Source organism: Esox lucius, chromosome 8 (assembly GCF_011004845.1).
Source record: "Esox lucius isolate fEsoLuc1 chromosome 8, fEsoLuc1.pri, whole genome shotgun sequence".
NCBI lineage: Eukaryota > Metazoa > Chordata > Actinopteri > Esociformes > Esocidae > Esox > Esox lucius.
This window is the reverse complement of record NC_047576.1, coordinates 22059905-22077391: the sequence shown is the minus strand read 5'-3', so window position 1 is coordinate 22077391 and position 17487 is coordinate 22059905. Positions and strand designations below refer to the sequence as shown.

At 39.1% G+C, this 17487-nt stretch overlaps 1 protein-coding gene across 2 annotated transcripts in view; it reads left to right on the top strand.

The window, feature by feature from the left end:
• Positions 1-409: 409 nt before the first annotated feature.
• rgs8 (regulator of G protein signaling 8) overlaps positions 410-17487 on the top strand; it is a 28716-nt gene continuing 11638 nt past the window's right edge. The window contains exon 1 of one of the 2 annotated variants that reach the window (XM_010872295.5): positions 410-681. The gene's annotated coding sequence lies outside the window, so the exon portion shown is untranslated. Of the gene's footprint in view, positions 682-6695; positions 6752-17487 lie in introns of those variants that run through there. The other variant, XM_020048798.3, reaches the window with a different exon arrangement.

Below are 17487 nucleotides of genomic sequence, written 5' to 3'. Positions count from 1 at the left end.
CCATTAACCTGTACAAGGAATTCTGTATGTTTTGACTCACTGTGATCACCATAGATCCCCCTGCACTTGTTAACCCCAGTGTCCTGGCTGAATGTTAAGTCTGCCCCTCACGCCAAAATGGCCCGATTTTTGTTTTTTTATAACAGATGCTAACATTCATTCAGTCACTAAAATATGTAAGTTGTTCTGGACAAGAGCATCCGCTAAATGGCTAGCATTTCAATGTAAGAAATGTAGAACTACATATTGCATATTATAATAAAACTCACAGCTGGGATAGACTTGCCCTCACACACTTCTCTGCGCAGTTGCAACGTTCTCTGCCTCTCCCTCTGTTTCTCCCATTCTCCCCATTCTCTAACACCATCTCCCTCCCTCTGTTTCTCCCATTCTCCCCATTCTCTAACGCCATCTCCCTCCCTCTGTTTCTCTCTCGCCCACACTTTCACAGTGCTGAGCTGCTTGGCTCCGAGCCTCCTTCTCACTGCAGTTGTAAGAGTACCACCAGAGATATCGCCAAACGAGTGCAATTGCAGACACAACCATACACACATGCACACACACACACAGTCATAGACACAACGGAATTGGATAAACCGCATCTTGATTCTCTTAAACGTATGCTGGGGAGGAAGAAAGATTGTGTCCACTTGTGCTCATCTCATGCACAACAGGGAGCAGGTAAATAAAATAATATCTATGTTATATAAGTCCATTATAGATAATTATAGGAGGTAGGCTGCTGTCGTGTACATCCGCAGTTAATATATGTTTGTCAGATCATCAGAGTAGATAATATGGACAATTTCTGTTTTCAGGACAGACAGCTGTCATCATCTCAAATCACTGTTAGTGATATAAGCGAGTGTTAGAAACTGTGAATATTGTTAGGTAATATTGGTTATTTACAAAGGCAAGTGTATGGTGTGTCTGCATGTGTCTGTATGTGTCTGTGGGAGCAGTAAATGTCAGACAGTGGAAGAGCCACAGATGGAGAGGGACTTTGAAGCACCCACTCATTCCACCTACATGTTTCGCACCTCTTTCTGTCCCTGTCTCTCTCTTTCTGTCCCTGTCTCTCTCTTTCTGTCTCTGTCACACAGAAACACACACACGCACACATTGCTATCTTCATGTTAAGCTGAAATGTTTAATTGTAACTACCTCATCATGGGCTCCTGTGCAAGAAGTTTCACTTGGCCCCTAGCCAGATATCAGTAGACCCAGTTTTCAGGTAGTAAAGCCACATTGGACGATGTGAACTGTTGTAGACAAGACTACTGTGGAAAAGCAGGGTCCTATCTGCATTCATCTAAGTGGACCTCTGCAAATCTTAATGTGTGTAGCACTGATTAAGATTTTGATAAGAAGTATGACAATAAGGACTTAAAGGTGGGGAGGAGGGAGAAGTAACCTATCCAAGACATGCTTTTCTACCCCAACTTCCAGTGATGAAGTAGAAATATTCAGAATGGTTGTGTGGATGTTCTTCATCTAAATCGGGAAAGGTAGGGCATTATTTTCATAGAATCAAAAGAGTTTGTGTTTTAAGTTACTGTGTTTTAGCTATCTCTGAAAAACATACTTGAAAGTTTATTGTGTTCATCATAATTGCTCGCCAAGCATTAACATAAACAAGTTGCTCATCTAAAATGCTGTTGCACTGTAGCTACAAACATTATGTGCTACTGTAGCCCGGTAATCATTTAAACAACTCATCCTTTAAAAAATTCCTAAAGACAAATAACATTTATGAAATACTCCAGTCCGGTTTCAGATCCCATCATAGTACTGAGACTGCACTCGTGAAGGTAACAAATGACCTTCTAATGGCCTCAGACAAAGGATCCGCATCCGTCCTGTTGCTTCTTGACCTTAGTGCTGCTTTTGACACTATTGATCACTTCCTTCTCTTAGAGAGACTGGAAACCCATATTGGGCTATGTGGACATGTTCTAGCCTGGTTTAAATCTTATTTATCTGAAAGATATCAGTTTGTTAGTGTGGATGGCATATCCTCTGACAAGTCAAAGGTATGCTTTGGTGTTCCTCAAGGCTCGGTTCAGGGCCCATTATTGTTCTCACTATATATGCTCCCTCTGGGCGATGTAATCCGAAATCACAATGTAAACTTTCACTGTTACGCTGATGACACACAGTTATATATTTCAATGGAGCATGGAGAAGCCCCTAAATTAGCTACTTTGGAAGCATGTGTTTCAGATATTAGGAAGTGGATGACAGAGAATTTCTTGCTCTTAAACTCAAGGAAAACAGAAATGCTCGTTTTAGGACCCAAGAAACAAAGAGCGTTGTTAGCAGATCTCACTGTGAACCTCGACGGCTGCATGGTCGTATCCCAAAAAACTGTAAAAAACCTTGGCGTTACCCTTGACCCTGACCTCTCCTTTGAAGAACATATAAAATATGTCTCAAGAGTTGCTTATTTTCATCTTCGAAACATTGCAAAAATTTGAAACTTTCTATCAAAAACTGATGCAGAAAAATTTATCCATGCTTTCGTTACTTCTAGACTAGATTACTGCAATGCTCTTCTCTCTGGTTATCCAGACAAATTAATGAATAAACTTCAATTAGTGCTGCACACGGCTGCTTGAATCCTAACTAGAACAAAAAATGTAAACACATTACTCCTGTCCTAGCGTCCTTACCCTGGCTGCCTGTTAGGGTTAGGGCTGATTTTAAGGTTTTACGCTTAACCTATAAATCAATACATGGACTTGCTCCTACTTACCTTGCTGAAATGATTCAGCCATACATACCTACATGTAACCTACGATCGCAAGATGCAGGCCTTTTAATTGTACCTAGAATTTCTAAACAAACAGCTGGCGGCAGGGCCTTTTCTCATAGAGCTCCACTACTGTGGAATGATCAGCCAATTAAGGTTAGAAATGCAAACTCAGTGCAAACTTTCAAGTGTCGTCTTAAAACTCATCTCTACAGCACGGTTTATAATTAGGTGTAGCCTGGCCCGGGGGCGTGAAGGGGACCAGTAGGCTTGATAATGTCCACTCTTGCTGTCTTGCCAGGTGGGCTCTCGTCGCCACTGGGATGCCCTCCCTCCAATGCCTTTTGGGGGAAGAGTCACTGGCTTGTTGTTGACTCTCCGTTGTGCACTTGTGCAATTGGGCTGTACGCTGCTGGCAATACTCTGCCCTCATTCAGGGGGGTTGCGGTTGGTGGGTGTCCCTTTGGTTGATGCTTGGCAATGTGGGTGGATTGATTCCTGCCTGTTACGGTGTCAAGGTGTTATGCTACTATATTATTGTGCTGGGGGATATGAGGAATGCACTTCTAACTTTTCTCAGTTTCCTCCAGTTTTAAATTTTAGGAGGAGATGAGGTCCTGGTCCACACCTGCGGATTACCTTGTTTGGGGGGCCCGTTGCTGTCCCTGTCCTTGTCCACCTGGTCATAGTTCTGACCTAGTCTAAAATCAAATAGACTCTGGGTTTAGCCCAGAGAAATGTATTAATTATTCCAATTGGACTCTTAATATCTCACCCGGCACAGCCAGGGTCACCCCTCTGAGCCTGGGTCCTCTCTAGGTTTCTTCCTAAAATTCGGCCTTCTTAGGGAGTTTTTCCTAGCCACTGAAACTGACAACTGCTGTGATAAAAAGGGCTTTATAAATAAATTCAATTGATTGATTGATTGAATGTTGTCCCATTTTTTGTCTAATACAGGCTTCTAATACAGGCTTCTAGTTCTTTGTCGCACCTTCCTCTTTATGATGCACCAAATGTTTTGTATGGGTGAAAGATCTGGACTACAGGCTGGCCATCTCAGTACCCGGATCCTTCTTCTATGCAGCCATGACATTGTAATTAATGCAGTATGTGGTCTGGCATTATCATGTTGGAAAATGCAAGGTCTTCCCTGAAAGAGACAACGTCTGGATGGGAGCATATGTTGTCCTAGAACTTGGATATAACTGTCAGCATTGATGGTGCCTTTCCAGATGTGTAGGCTGCCCATGCCACACGCACTCATGCAACCCCATACCATCAGAGATGCAGGCTTCTGAACTGAGCGCTGATAACAACTTGGGTTGTCCTTGTCCTCTTTAGTCCGGATGACATGGCGTCCCAGTTTTCCAAAATGAATTTAAAATTTTGATTCGTCTGACCACAGAACACTTTTCCACTTTGCCACAGTCCATTTTAAATGATCCTTGGCCCAGAAAAAACGTCTGCACTTCTGGATCCTGTTTAGATACGGCTTCTTTTTTGACCTATAGAATTTTAGATGGCAATGGCGAATGGCACAGTGGATTGTGTTCACAGACAATGTTTTCTGGAAGTATTCCTGAGCCCATGTTGTGATTTCCATTACAGTATCATTCCTGTATGTGATGCAGTGCCGTCTGAGGGCCCGAAGATCACGGGCATCCAGTATGGTTTTCCAGCCTTGACCCTTACGCACAGAGATTGTTCCAGATTCTCTAAATCTTTGGATGATATTATGCACTGTAGATGATGATAACTTCAAACTCTTTGTAATTTTTCTCTGAGAAATTCCTTTCTGATATTGCTCCACTATTTTTCGCCGCAGCATTGGGGGAATTGGTGATCCTCTGCCCATCTTGACTTCTGCCACTGAGAGACACTGCCACTCTGAGAGGCTCTTTTTATACCCAATCATGTTGCAAATTGACATAATAAGTTGACATTTCCTTGACTGTTCCTTATCTGTACATTTAACTTTTCCGGCCTCTTATTGCTACTTGTCCCAACTTTTTTGGAATGTGTAGCTCTCATGAAATCCAAAATGAGCCAATATTTGACATGACATTATAAAATGTCTCACTTTCAACATTCAATATGTTATCTATGTTCTATTGTGAATTACATTTAAGTTTATGAGATTTGTAAATTATTCCATTCCTTTTTTACTCACAATTTGTACAGTGTCCCAACTTTTTTGGAATCGGGTTTGTATACATATATATATATATATATATATATATATATATATATATATATATATATATATACACTCACCTAAAGGATTATTAGGAACACCTAATAATGCAATTAACCTCATTTAATGCAATTATCTAATCAACCAATCACATGGCAGTTGCTTCAATGCATTTAGGGGTGTGGTCCTGGTCAAGACAATCTCCTGAACCACAAACTGAATGTCAGAATGGGAAAGAAAGGTGATTTAAGCAATTTTGAGCGTGGCATGGTTGTTGGTGCCAGATGGGCCGGTCTGAGTATTTCACAATCTGCTCAGTTACACGCACAACCATTTCTAGGGTTTAAAAAGAATGGTGTGAAAAGGGAAAAACATCCAGTATGCAACCGAGGTATGCAACCGAGGTATGCAGCAAAGCATTTGTGAAGCCACAACACGCACAACCTTGAGGCGGATGGGCTACAACACCGAAGGCCCGACCGGGTACCACTCATCTCCACTACAAATAGGAAAAAGAGGTTACAATTTGCAGGAGCTCACCAAAATTGGACAGTTGAAGACTGGAAGAATGTTGCTTGGTCTGAAGAGTCTCGATTTCTGTTGAGACATTCAGATGGTAGAGTAAATATTTGGCGTAAACAGAATGAGAACATGGATCCATCATGCCTTGTTACGACTGTGTAGGCTGGTGGTGGTGGTGTAATGGTGTGGGGAATGTTTTCTTGGCACACTTTAGGCCCCTTAGTGCCAACTGGGCATCGTTTAAATTCCACGGCCTACCTGAGCATTGTTTCTGACCATGTCCATCCCTTTATGACCACCATGTACCCATCCTCTGATGGCTACTTCCAGCAGGATAATGCACCATGTCACAAAGCTCGAATCATTTCAAATTGGTTTCTTGAACATGACAATGAGTTCACTTTACTGAAATGGCCCCCACAGTCACCAGATCTCAACCCAATAGAGCATCTTTGGGATGTGGTGGAACGGGAGCTTCGTGCCCTGGATGTGCATCCCACATATCTCCATCAACTGCAAGATGCTATCCTATCAATATGGGCCAACATTTCTAAAGAATGCTTTCAGCACCTTGTTGAATCAATGCCACATAGAATTAAATCAGTTCTGAAGGCGAAAGGGGGTCAAACACAGTATTAGTATGGTGTTCCTAATAATCCTTTAGGTAAGTGTAAATTTTCAACAATACAGTAATTTCTGAAGCTTGAATAACCACCATGTCCTGACACTAAATATGATTGGGAATACCTCTTTCTAAATCTATACTGACTTGCCTTGCTAATAACCTGTTGTCTGGTAAACAAACACTAATTACCTGGGAATTGTAATGAAACAGATATCAGTATGGTTTTACAGTACTGTACAAAAATATTAGGCACCTGAAAGTCAAACTTAGTCCATTTATTTAGTAAGTGTTTCAATACCAATATACACTCACTTTGAGTATTTCATTGAAAAGTGAATGTGCCTAGATAATGAGAACAACAAAAACATCTCTGTTTAGATTATCTCTCTGTAGATTGCGCTCTGATAACCACAGGAATGTTTATATTGACCATTTGGCATGGGGGTTACTGTCTTGGAAACCCAATCTTTTCTAGGTAGACACACCCTTCAATTTATATATCAGCTTGTAACCAATATTACAGTGAGAAGAGAAGAGATGAGATTGAGTGAGAGGAGCTCGAGTTTGTACGATCGAGTATCAAGCCTGTAACATCATGAACAATCGACTATCAAATGCTGCAATAAATAACTAAATTACTCTCTCCCTTGACGACCAGGTACGTGATCATTATTTCAACAACTAGACGAAACGTCTGATTTCTAACAGATCAAAGAGCGGTTTATATTCTTTAAACATATCAGAAATGTATTTGAGGCCGAAGCCATTCAGTGATGTATAAACTAAAAGCTAAAAGTCTAAGTCAATCAGAACATCAAGATTACACACTTGGTCCTTGGTTTTTATGGCCCAAGAATCCAGCTCTTTACTAATACTGTTTCTTTTTCTTTTGTTGCCAAACACAATCATCTCTGTTTTATCTTGGTTTAACTGTAGACAATTCTGTTCCATCCAGGTATTTATGTGCTCTATACAGTGACAGAGTGAGTCCATTGAGCTGTTGTCATACGGTTCGAGAGCCATATATATTACATTTAATTTATATTTCAACACTAGCATTGAAATCAACTCGATAGCCCCTCAAAAACCTGCGGGAGAGACCTGCAAAGACACGCCGTTCAAAGTCTTTTTCGGACCTTGTCTTTTTCTAAAAGCTCCTCTTGGTTTTTCATCCAGTGTTCTCTTTTTTAATAGGGGCTTAATGCCAGCTGTTTTTAGAGACATTGGGAAAATGCCTGAACACATGGAAGCTTTAAGATGTTTCTCGTAAGGATTTTTGATCAGTTTGCGTTTTTTATAGATGTCATAGTGGATTGTCATAGTGGACTAGGTTAAGTGGATCGGATCCTGGGAAAGTGAATAAACACTGAGCTCATCAGATTCTATTCCATCACCATGGCCTGTGCCTTTCCAGGAAATACTAATACATGCACTGAATTATGAGACATGCATTACAAAGACAATAACATTTTGGATCACAGACACATCTTTTAGATGTTATAATTCTGCCATACAGTCATTCATTTATCTGGCCAATTTACGATACCGTGATGTCTGTGGGTTGCAGACCTTTGGCAATTATTGCAGTTAAAGAATATGCAGCCAAGTATTCCAAAATGTTGAAATACAGAGCCCAAAACTAATTTTGTCACTATCCAAATACTTCTGGAGACCATCAATGGAAATAATGATGTAGAAAACAATAATAAATACTTAAATCCAATTCAAAGCTGTGGAGTCTTTCAAAAGTTATTACACATTATCAGATCACTAAATCCTATCCAATATAACCTCCTCAGTCTTCTCAAAACAGTGGGCCTACAAGAGTAATGTAACTGCCTAATAACCTGAAATATCTTGCAGAACAATTTCTTAGAAGTCGTCCACTAAAATAAGCATTGACATCCTCTCAGAAGTTAAACCTCAGATTTTGTTTTGGAGAGAAATTTTAGGAAAGTTAGAGAGATACACATTTACAAAAAATGTGTGGAGATGTGAAAGACTGTAAAAATTGTGTAATGCAAAAACCTAAACCTGGTGGAATATCACACAACTTATTAGATCAATAGGCAACAGGTCAGTAACATGATTGGGTATTAAAAGATCATTCCAGAAAGAAAGGGCTAGTCAGAAGTGAGGATGGGGAGGGGTTTATCACTGTGTGAAAGACTGTGTGGACAAATAGTGCCACAATTGAAGAAAAGCACAATGTAAAATTGCAAAGAGTTTAGGGAGCTCATCATCTATGATACATAATATCATTAAAAGATTCAGAAAATCTGGAGTAATCTCTGTACGCATGGGACAAGGGCAAAAACCAATTTTGGATGGTCATGATCTTCAGACTAAAATGCATTGATAACAGACAGGATCACTGCATGGGCTCAGTAACACTTCCAAAAACCATTGTCTGAGAATACAGTACAGTGTAGCACCCACAAATGCAAGTTAAATCTCTACCATGCAAAGAAGAAACCATACATACACAAAATCCAGAAATGCCAGTGCCTACTCAAGCTCATTTTAGATGAACTGAGGTGAAGTGGAAAACTGACCTGTGGTCTGATGATTTAAGATTCGAGATTATTTTCGGGAATCACGGACGCTGTTTCCTCTGGGCCAAAGAGGAGAGGGATCATCCACCTTGTTATCAGCATACAGTGCAAAAGCTGTGTATCTGTGATGGTATGGGGGTGCGTTGGTGCACATGGCATGGGTGACTTGCTCATCTGTGAAGGCACCATAAATGCTGATCAATATATACAGCTTTTGGAGGAACATATGCTGCCATCCAGATTACTTTCTTTTCAGGGAAGGCCTTGCTTATTTCAGCAGGATAATGCCAAACCACATTCTGCACAGTTGGTCTCCTCAGTTCCCAAACGCATACAGTGTTGTTGAAAGAAGAGGTGATGCAACACAGTGGTAAACATGCCCTGTCCCAACTTTTTTGAAACATGTTGCTGGCATTCAATTAAAAATGGGCATGTATTTTTCCAAAAACAATACAATTTCTCAGTTTCAACAATTGATATGTTGTCTTTGTGCTATATGTTGTCTTTGTTGTGGACAGGTTACTTAGATATTCATTGTTGTTGCCGCTAGTAATGGTCTGACTTTTACAGTTATGGCTCTGTAACTATCCCCTTTACTTACCTGTTAGCTTCATATTACTTTGCGTAGTTGCAATGCAAATGGCTGTCCTCCTATTACTATGCAATTTGCCAGTATTAGCCTTATTCATTCCACTTATTTTCAACATCCCTCTTTCAATGTAGTTGCTGTGTAACAGCTGGACTTTGCCCCTGCAAACTAAAGCAAAGCTCTTCCTTTCTAATACCTTGCAATTTACCAGTTGTTTCATTATAAATTCAACATTTACAATTTCTAGGGGTTACCTACTATTTTCCTTTAGAAATATCTAACTATTGATGTGTAGTCACTATGCTGTTACCCAGTTGTTTCCTCTTTGTTTCTATGTTGTTTCCTGGAAATAACCTAGTTATTACCTCGTTATTTCCATCCTACAGAATAAAGTGCTACCTTTTAATTTACTATATTTTTGCAGTATTTGGTGTCTAAAGCTACACCCGCTAAACTCACAATTCGCTCAATCTCTGGTCAGCCGTCGCTGAGCCTTCCCTAGAATCCACACTGCCTGCTCAGGTGGGGCGTATATCTTCCTCATTTATGCCAGCGACCACCAGTCAACCAGTATAGGGGAAACATCAGTCTCTGCAAATATTAAGAAGTATTTAGTATTTGCTAGACTGGACCACTAAAAAGTTATTACGAAGATGCCAAATCAATAATTTGGTCAATGTTCTCATCACTTTTATTTAGCTAGCGTGTGACTTTTTAACAAGCGAGTAGAAAAGAGAAAATACTTCAAGACGCAGAGAACATCTGCCCTGCTATTGGTAATCGCCGAACTCCGTCACTGCCCGCTTGCTGGAAATTTGCATCTAGTTGAACATTTCTCAGCTGTCGAGATCTCAACTGGAAGCTCAGCCCACTGTTGCTGTGTTTCGCTGGCTCTCATTGGAAATGATCGTGAGCGTGCCTCTTTGTAGCAGTAGCCAGGGGTAGACAGTGTGCACGTAGGGTAAGGTAACATGCTTGATCTATAAAATGAGGAAAAAACACGAGGAACATATTTAAGCAAATACAATGCTAATAGGGCGAGAAAATTCTGAAAACAAGAATTAAACAACCGTGATGTTCTTGTTTTAAGACTTTACAAATTGGATTGTCTTATTGTATGAATCACATTGTCCATGAATTAGAGTATTTTTCTTTTTTTCAGAATATAACAAGATTTTTCTGAATCTTGTTATATTATAAAAATGTTCAGACCCAACTGGCAGATTTTTTTGCTTGATACAAGCATTTTGCTATTTCTGACTAAGTATTTATTTTATTTTATTTTTACAGTGTACCCTGTCCACAACCCCTTGCCCCAACTCGCCTAAACACTAAATGCTTATGACTCATGGAGATCTTAAGATTTCATTTCCATAGCAGGTGGAATATACTGATTTGTTGTTACCCAGTTGTTTCCTCTTTGTTTCTATGCTGTTTCCTGGAACTAACCTAGCTATTACCTCGTTATTTCCATCCTGCCAAATAAAGTGCTACCCTTTTATTTACTTTTATTTTTTTATGTTTGGTGTTTAAGGTAGCTTGCTTGATCTGTTACCCAGACACTGTGTAAAATGTAAATAGAGTTCTTTCTTCTTTTGTCCTTGGGAGAATCTGAATCGAATATCTTTTGTGGTATCATCTCTTTACCTTCTTCAGATTAATTGGTTGAATAGGTCAGAGGTCTCTCCCATCACCTTTCAAACCCAATCAGTTTAGAGAGAGTAGGGAAGATGTGTTGTAAAGGAAACCCATTAGAGATTGTCATAGGAGTGAATGTTCCTCCCTGAAGACTACAATGCTCTTTCCAAGTGATGCAAGGTAATGAGGTAACAATTACAGAGGAAGCAAGTATTTGATGGCTAAAATAGTATTCTGATTAACTGTTTAATTATTGATTCTTATTATTATAAATAAGTGTCTTGATAGAACTCCAGATATTGTATTTATTTTAAAATGAATATTATATAAACTATGAAAAATGACTTGGCTACTTCAGTGTCCATGTTTCATGACAATTTGAATGAAAGTTTGCTAGGTTTGGTTATGGTTCCATTGTTCCTTTCTAGAATGATTTTGTAACTACCTATTGAAATGTCTATTCAACCATTTTACAATGTTAAGTTTGATGTCACACATCAAGTCCTTTGTTGGTAGAAAGACCCATATTGCCCCATACTATTTCATGTCCACATTATACATATTCATGTCCTTGAAAGTAAGAAATTGACAACTTTATTTTGCATAATACAAAACATTGTTGTAGAGCACTAGACTGAGATCTTTATTCTCAGTGTATTTTGACCACGGGTTTGCATCTCCTCCAAACATGCAGTACTGTGCAAAAGTCTGAGTCACCTGAAAGTTGAACTTAGGCTATTTATTTTGGGAGTGTTTTAATAAAAAATATTTGATATTTTATTTAAAAATAAGTATATATATATATATATATATATATATATATATATACATTAATTGAATACTGTTTATTTACAAATAAACACTTACTATCCAAATAAATTTATTTAGTTTGACTTTAAGGTGCCTCAGAATTTTGCACAGTACAGTATATGTTATGGAAATGCATTAATTGCGCATGTGTAAGTGAAGCAAACTATAGACTTAATAAACTTACATTAACAGCAGGCTGATTAACAATGTTGAATGTATTATTTCTCCATTACTCTCAGTCGCTTTGACAAACTTTAAATGTTTTGCGCTATACATGCTTGAAAAGGATATTAAAGGCTTCAAAACAATACAGAGTATACATTGTTTATCTGCCATTAACATGTTAATAGAGATTGTTATAATGGCATTATTACAGTGAAGTTTTTTTCAGTTTTCAGGGTGGTACTATTTGTGTTTGTTTTTAGGTGTATTAAGACTTTTTCACAGTACTGTATATGAAGCTACATAAGAGTGCACTATCATGTAGGTCTACAACAATTTTCAAGTGGAGTTCAATGTGATGTTTCAATCTTCCTGATGATGGACAGACAGTCGAAAGGCATTGACTAGAGCAGAGGTAGTGGTTATTCAACGGTAAAGATCCAGTGACAGACAGGCAGCTTAGTGGTTGGCAATGTTCCATTTCTTCAAAGCATCTGTTTTGGCACATGTTTGTGGTTTGCTGTCCCTTGGTTTTTGTTAGATTAAAAGTCCAGGGTTAGCATCTTAGAAATACCATGGCTGATTACTGATCCCTGTCAGCCACCCTGATTCCACTGCTCCCCTTTAGACCCTTATGTCATAGTACTCTTCCCTCCCAGTCTTCCATGAATCTGCCCCTAATCCAACAAACATTCTTTGTGGCCACTCTCAACACTGGAGCTTTCTACGAAAGTCTAGAGGTTGGCCTAATTGCCAAAATAGAGGAAACACAAGTAAATGAGGGTTCTGATGGCTCTGTTGGGAGGTGCTTTTTCCTGGCATGGATTAGGTCCATTGACTTCTGAGTAATCACCTTCACATTCAGAAAATACCCAGGTACATAGGGATGAGAGGTCAGACTGGTTACTGAATGATTCTATGAGCAAATGATGTAAACCATATTTAACACTTAATTACAACAAAATGTTTGGCAGTTCCAAAGAGCTGCACTAAAGTAAAAATATGTATATGTATTTTCTGTTTCTCTTGGTTTTTCATTCAAAACATTTATAAAAATTGAACCTTTTATAGTAGTAAAATAGATTGAAAATAATTAATGTGAAATGAATGTAATGTGTCCCACAATTAGCTAGAAAGTCATATGTATATAAGCTAACTGAAGAATATTCTCATTAGCTTTTTTTCTGTTTTCAAGTGTAAAGCCATGATTTCCTGTTTTACTGGGGTATGAATTTGAAGTGACACCCAAATTCCCATAGTCATCCATCACAATGGGAAACACATGAGAAAAAAGTAATAATGTGCACCAAAATTTGTTAAGCCACACAAATCAGGAAATGGCTATATGAAATTAGCTCAACTATTGAAAATACCCATTTCCAATATCAGGACAATGTTTAAGAAGTTTAAAGCAACTGGAGATGTTAACCATCAGCCTGAAATAGGATGTGTGTCTATATCGACCCCATGCACAGTGAGGAGAATGAAAGGATTTCACAGTTTACAGCTGGAGAATTACTGAAGTTAGTTAGGTCTTAAGGTCAGAAAGATGTTATGTTACCTACATAATATCTGATCGTAATGTAGGTAATGATCAGATGTTGCCTACATAACCAAAAGTAGTGTGGGAGGGTTACCATAAACAAGCCTTTTCTGACATCAAACAACAAACTCAATCATTAACATTTTGACGAACATTACTGGAACTTTCAATGGGACTCCTGGAAATGTATTTGTTTTAACAGCCACTCCAGTGTGGTGTATGGGGTCGTTGTCTTTTCTGAATTTCTCTGTACTTTACTGCATCCATTTTGCCCTCTATCTTCAAAAGCTTTCCAGGCCCTGACACTGAGAAGCATCCCAAATGCATGATGCTGCCACCACCATGCTTCACAGAAGGGATAGTGTCCTCAGGAAGTGTCCCCGCAGTGTTAGGCTTGCACCAAACGTAGCGCTTCAGCAAAAACCTCTATTATGATCTCATCATTTGGTGGCCTCACTGCCAAGTGCCTTTCTTGGGCAGATACTAAGATACTAAGTACGGGTTTGAGTATTTATGCAATCAATTATTTTCTGTTTTATATTTGTAATTAATCTAGTAACATTAGAATAATAATTTTTCACTTTGACAACATAATTATTTGTTGCATCAGTTGTTCAAAAATTTGATAGATTTGATGTAAATGTAATTGTCAGTCAATGTTAAGGGTTAGTGTACTGTAAGTGTATGTGAATTAGACAAAGTACTGCAACATACTGTACAGTACTGTAGCATATTACATTCAAAATTGGCATACCCTTGGAGAATTGTTAATATATGTACCATTTCTAAAGAAAACATGAGTAAGCAGGCGAAACACATGTATTTTATTTCTTATGGGATTCACATTCAACTGTAGGTCATAACAGAATGGCACGATCATAAAACAAAACATGGCAACAAAGAAAAACATTAACTGACCCATGTTCAAAAGTCTGCATTCCCTTAGTTCTTAATACTGTGTATTTCCCCCTTTAGCATCAATGAGAGCGTGCAGTCTTTTGTAATAGTTGTCTATGAGGCCCCAAATTATTGCAGGTGGTATAGCTGCCCATTCGTCTTGGCAAAAGGCTTCCAGGTCATGCAAAGTCTTTTGTCATCTTGCATGAACCGCACGTTTGAGATCTCCCCAGAGTGGCTCGATGATATTAAGGTCAGGAGACTGTGATGGCCACTCGAGAATCTTCACCTTTTTCTGCTGTTACCACTAGAGGGTCAGCTTGGCCTTGTGCTTCAGGTCATTGTTGTGCTGGAAAGTCCAAGAGTGTCCCATGCGTAGCTTTCGTGCAGAAGAATGCAAATTGTCAGTATTGTCATATTGAGCTCTTTGAAACAACCACACCGTCTTTTTCCAGAGCAGCCTGTATTTATCCTGAAGTTACCTGCAGGTTTTTCTTTGTATCCTGAATAATTCTTCTGGCAGTTTTGGCTGAAATCTTTCTTGGTCTACCTGACCTTGGCTTGGTATCAAGAGATCCCAGAATTTTCCACTTCTTAATAAGTGATTAAAAAGTACTGACTTGCATTTATCTTGTTACAGAGGTCTTTTGACAGTTTATTTCTGCTCCCTGTGGCTCAGTATCTAGCCTGCTCAGTGCATCCACGTGAGAGCTAACAAACACATTGACTATATACACAGACACTATTTGCAATTTAAAAAGCCACAGGTGTGGGAAATTCACCTTTAATTGACATTTTCACCTGTGTGTGTCACCTTGTGTGTCTGTAACAAGGCCAAACATTCAAGGATATGTAAACTTTTGATCAGGGCCATTTGGGTGATTTCTGTTATCATTATGATTTAAAAAGAAGCCAAACAACTATGTGATATTAAATGGCTTCATATGATCATTATCAATTTATTTTTGCATGATCAGTCATATTTTCAAAATCAATGAACTTTGAAACAGTTAAATGTAGAAAATAGTATTATGTTGTGTTTTGGTGATTAAACCGATTTACATTAAATGTCACAGTAAACATGGATCCATATGAGGAAGGATGTACACCAACACATTGAAAGGACAATTAAAGGTTTTGAATTTAAGACTGGCAAGTATGGCCAGTTTGTACTTTTTTATTCTGTGAGTAGCCTTGGTCAGATTCATCATTGTCCTTGTGTTCAGTGCCTCAGCTCACTTGCACCTCCAGGGGGCAGTGTGTTTGTATGTTTGAATGCATTTGTGGGTGCATGCTTTCCTGTGGATGCTTGTGCATGCATGCAAAAATAGATCCATTGTTTCTAGTAGATTAGATTCCATTTTAGCCTTCTTGGTAACAGCAACCGAATAAGCAACCACCCCATGCACAAAACGTTTTTTTATGATGCACTTTATGAATGTGTCAAATGATGCATGCTTTTCAACAACGTTTTTAAAATATTATGTGTGACACATTGGTACTATTTATTTGGAAGCAATTTTTTTTGGAAACATCATATTTAGCCAGTCATTTCACATATACTTTACATTCATGTTGCTTATTTGGTCTAGGACTTTTGAGGAGTTCATTTCTATCAGTTAACAGATAGTTAGTTTGATGACCTGAAACAAGTCTTGGTTTTATGGCATACCTGTGGAGGTGAGCACTGCATCAGGGTGCATTTCTTTATCAAAGGACTACTATTAGACTTAACAGAGCTCAGTCTTGTTAACTGTAACGTGGGCCTAACAAAGCAAGGGCCTCATCGAGACAGCTAGCTGCATAACGGACAACAGGGCTATTAATAGAGTCAGATTACCTAACCTAATGTAATGCTTACATGAATAAAAGCTTAATAGCTGGGTCAACTGTGCGTCTAGTTACCACTGCTAATAGAGAGTCTAGCAGTTCACTGTTGCTAAGTGTAAATAATGACAGGGACAGGAGGAGAGTTGGAAGAAAGAATGGAGAAAGAGAAAAAAGTGAAGGAGATAATGATGGAGGGAGAGTCATGGATGGCAATGAAATGAATTCAAACTCATTCTTGCCCCTTCAGAGACACTGGAGATCAGCCAGACAGACAGCCTAGGGCAGGGGGAGGCAGTGAAAGGCAGCCTCAGCCTGAAACAGAGCCAGCAGAGCAGCATAGGCCAAAAATAACCCAAATCCAGCGGCAGCACATCAGCAGACATGACACGGTCTGTGAGCAGCAAGGCTTTGTCAGGGGGCAATCATTGTGCAGTCTGGGACAGCAGACAAACAAGTGCATGCACATACAGTGGATATAAAAGTCTACACACCCCTGTTAAAATGCCAGTTTCTTGTGATGTAAAAGAATGAGAAAAAGATAAATCATCCACCTTTAATATGACCTACAACTTGAACAATTCAATTGAAAAACAAACTGAAATCTTTGAGGGGAAACAATAAAAAAATAAAATTCACAATAACCTGGTTGCAAAAGTGTGCACAACCTTAAACTAATACTTTGTAGAAGCACCTTTTGATTTTATTACAGCACTCAGTCTTTTTGGGTAGGAGTCTATTAGCATGGCACATCTTGACATGGCAATATTTGTACACTCTTCTTGGCAAAAGCGCTCCAAATCTGTCAGATTGTGAGGACATCTCCTGTGCGCAGCCCTCTTCAGCTCACCCCACAGATGTTCAATTGGATTCAGGTCTGGGCTCTGGCTGGGCCATTCCATAACGTAAATCTTCTTCTGGTGAAGCCATGCTTTTGTGGATTTGGATGTGTGGTTCGGGTCATTGTTATGCTGAAAGGTGAACTTCCTCTTCATCTTCAGCTTTCTAACGGACGCCTGAAGGTTTTGTGCCAAAATTGCCTGGTATTTGGAACTGTTCATAATTCCCTCCACCTTGACTAAGGCCCCAGTTCCAGCTTAAGAAAAACAGCCCCAAAACATGATGCTGCCACCACCATGCTTCACTGTGGGTATGGTGTTCTTTGGGTGATGTGCAGTGTTGTTTTTGCACCAAACATACCTTTTTGAAATTATGGCCAAACTTCAACCTTGGCTTCATCAGATCGTAGCACATTTTTCTTTGTAAGAAAAGGCTTCGGTCTTGCCACCCTACCCCATAGCCCATTCATATGAAGAATACGGGAGATTGTTGTCACATGTAGCACACAGCCAGTACTTGCCAGAAATTCCTGC